This window comes from Spodoptera frugiperda, chromosome 18 (genome assembly GCF_023101765.2).
Source record: "Spodoptera frugiperda isolate SF20-4 chromosome 18, AGI-APGP_CSIRO_Sfru_2.0, whole genome shotgun sequence".
Classification (NCBI taxonomy): domain Eukaryota; kingdom Metazoa; phylum Arthropoda; class Insecta; order Lepidoptera; family Noctuidae; genus Spodoptera; species Spodoptera frugiperda.
Genome location: NC_064229.1, coordinates 11,351,902 through 11,356,005, shown reverse-complemented (window position 1 = coordinate 11,356,005; position 4,104 = coordinate 11,351,902).

The following is a 4,104-nucleotide window of genomic DNA, read 5'->3' as shown; positions in this document are numbered from 1 at the left end:
CAAACGCCAACTGAAATGACAACGGCTGTCATTTAATTTTTTATCGGTCAGTGAACCTATTTTTATTATGCAACAGGTGATTAAATAACATGTATTTACAAATTATTTTATTAATAATTGTTATTATTATAGTGAAATGATTTAACGTAAATTTATATTCTATATTTGTCATTATGTTTCCTTGGGCCTGCCATCTATGTGATAGTGTCACAACTAACATTTTAATAGGTTCGTCCGATTCTATAGAGATGGCGCTATGTACATGTACATTGTGTAATGTTATTCCTTCAACAACTTTCAATAAAAGTTTTACCTAAATGTGTATTTTATAAATAAAAAAATAAAATATAGAAACTATTACGTTTATAAAAGCTCATGAAGGAGGCTGAAAGTCATACTTTAGCGGCACCAGTCCGACCCAGTCACTATAACTTGTCATTAAAATGTGAACATTAAATTTAATCTTATGCTGTACCACTACTACTTACGTCAATACAAAAAAGCTGTAAGCGCGTGGTCAACTCGCTGTCACGGTATCATCTCGGCCTCGGTTCAAGTCAAAACTTAACCGAATAAGCTCGAAAAACAATCACGCTACAATCAATAGGACCTTAGCTAGTAGCGGGTGAAACTGGGATTAAGTTTAATGGGGACCAGTAGATTGCGACCAGGTTAGCAATTATTGATTTGAAGCCGAAAAACAACCTATTTCAATTAGTGTTGCCCAAATTCAGTCTTGGTCTTGCAGTCTTGGTCTTGTTCTTGCGTTTTTGCAAGACCAAGACCAAGAACAAGACCGCGTATTTTTAGCAAGACCAAGACCAAGACTGACCGTGCAAGACTTGAGCAAGAACAAGACATAGCCTGCAAGACTCTTGCGTCTTGCAGCTAGGACTTCACGCTATTTCACTGAGTAGTTAGGTGTAACAGTTCGGTGTATAGGTAGGTACGCTTAGGAATTCTATGAGACGCAAAAAACTGTATCAAAGAATATGAAAAACTGGACCTATGCGCATTACGACTAATACTATAAACATAGCGAATAAAAAATATCTATTAAAATCAAACTGAGTGCATGCATAGTTATGTTTTAACCATCGGCACTTTGATAATGCGGCATCAAAGGTTTTGTACTTACTTCTCAAAGAAATTTGCCGCTTTTCGGAAGTACATGGTTATGATACACGCGCCGGCGGCTTCTTTTGAAATTTAAAACAATCGTTGCCGCCACGCCGAAATCATAACATTTGACACTATTTGATTGCCGCCATAGGGCGTAGGTATACTCATGCAAAATAATTTAGAATTTTAAGAGTACCTACACTACTACTTCCAAAGAATAAATAAGTTTCAGAGTGCTTAGAATGAAAATGAATACATTATACTGATCACGCAAGTAGTATTATGATTAGGATAAAATGGTAAGGATAGGTAGTAGATGTCATATTAATTCATTCTAGTAAGTATATATTATAATATTGATTACTTATATGGTTTTTCACATGTTTTAGCAAATGTAAGCTTATAAATCATAAATGTTTATTAAGAAACAGTTACTTCCATGGAAAACGACATATAGGTCAGTTGATTTTTCGAATTTCTTATCAAATCTTCAGTTATTTATTAATCTGCTTGATCTTTACTATGGCTATGTTAATTCAAGCTCACAATGTTCCAATTCTAATACGTTTTTCTAAGATTTAAAGTAAACTTTAATAAATAGTAATAGACTAAAAGGTAACTGCAAGACTTGCAAGACTCTTGCTGCAATACCAAGACCAAGACCAAGACTGGGAGCGCAAGACCAAGACCAAGACCAAGACCAGGTGTATTGGCGCAAGACCAAGACCAAGACTGGCTTAGTCTCGTCTTGTTCTTGCATTTGGGCAACACTAATTTCAATAGAAAATCAGCGTCATACAAGTTGTGCAAACCAAGCTACACATAATTATGATGACTCGTCGGTTTTACTTCGAAATTGATCAAGTGCAAGTTGTTTTCAATCAAACAAATGGTACCTTCTGCCTACCCTACTTCAAGTCATTCCTTGTACATTCTTGTCAGTTATGTGATACAACTAATGTCAAAGATCGACGATCTTAATCAATTTAATTGTTATTTAACAACAACTTAATTGAAATAAAATGTTTTAGAAGTGTACAGTAGTTTATAATGTAAGAAGAATAGAATATTACATAATAATGTATCTTCAGATCAACTAGCGAAGGCGATAGGTTGACGATTTTGTCCAAAAAGTAATGTAAAACCATCCATGGCAAGAACATACAAGGAATCAAATAGCCAATAGCATTTGTATTAAAAGCACTCGAACATTGTTTGAGTAATATCCACCAAACGACGCGATCAAACGCCTGTCATATTGAATTGAATCCCAACCGGACCCGGGGACACCGCGGCACAACCTTACATTTACACCTATAATCACTTCTATCACAACTGGTTAAGATATAAAATCGAATGATACATACTGATAAAAACGTCATATAAATGTCAAAGTTGTTTTTGCGGAGTATATAGCTCTTAATACAAGGTAATAAGGTAGGTTTTGGTGTGGTTATGTGTAGTGTGTAAGTTGGTAAGAGTTTACGATAAAACGAGGGTGGCTATTCTAAATCGCGCTGACGTATCAAGCCGGACCTTTGTTCACCTGACTACGTTGGCGTAGCGAGGATGTGGCGACACACACCGTGACTCGTGACATGTCGTACATACTTATTAATATAGTATTATTTATTGGTGTAATGATTTAGATTGTTAATAATTCAATATTTGATTTTATTGACTGATTTGTTTGCAGGTTTGTAAATCTTTAATCCTATTTAATCACGTTACAAAAAGGAGGTATTTGAATATTGTCAACTTCACAATTAAGTGTCATAAATATGATTCGTTGTTATCAACAAAAAATTAAAAATATTTCTTAATTCTAAATTCTTCGTTCTTCCATATCATGTTGACATTTGCTGCGTCATAGGACATCAGTCAGCTACGCGGCTACGACTCCGGTGCTACGGTGCTACGCGGCTACGCAGCGATGCTACGAGGGATAACGGAAAAACGCTGTCTGATAAATAAATATAAAAACAATAAAAGTGTTGTCTATCGGCAGGGAAATGGCCGCGCGGGCACACTGCGGCCACGGTGGCCATCATTGTGTGGGACCGGGGATATTATTTTGGTATTGTATTAATATCAATGTAAGTAAGGTCTGAGATGGAACTGTACCTACTTACAATTAACAAAGTGCTAATGATTAAGAATTTTCTTAACTTACATAAATCAATTAGTAATTTTTTTTGATTCAGATGAAGGAACTTTTTAATCGATTTAGTAATACGTAGACGATTATAAGTTACGTGTTAAGACATACGTCTGGTAATTTATATTGTAAGTTATTTTTCCGGTACTAGCCGATGTAGTCCCTAAGAGGTAAAGATCATTGATTAAAAAAATGAAAGAAGCTTTATTTAACCTGTTCTAAAGACCTTTTTGGTGAAACTATTATTTTTTTCAGTTTTCTCAACTTTTCTCAATAGATATCTATTCCACCATGGTGCATCGACGTATGGGCATCGCAGTGGAGGGGTATGGGGCAGTGTGCGGCGCGGAAGGAGGGGAGGGGGGGGGCGCGTTCGATGTTCTGTTTTCAAATTCAATTGGCCGGTGTCCCGGGGCGATCTTTCTCCGCGCGATTCCGAATTGAATATCAATAGAATGATACGACGTACGATTGTGGTGGACATGACTGGCCACTTCGTATTGTTTGTATTTTATCATTTTTTGGGGATTTTTTTGATTTTATTATTTGTAACTGTATTCATACTTATTATGGATGGATATATTACTGGTGTGATAGAATTAACAATAGAATATTAATTTTGTTTAGTTGTAAGTGTTCCTATGTAGACGTCATGTCATGCTGTATTTACTCACCAAAAAAGTAATTCTTGTTACTGCTTCTTTAAAATATTTTCTCATGATACAATAATGCTTTTAAACTTGAAAATACAGTATTGAGCTACAATTATGGACCCTGTCGGGCGCAGCAAATTATAAAATTCGTAGGTAAAGCTAACTCGTACC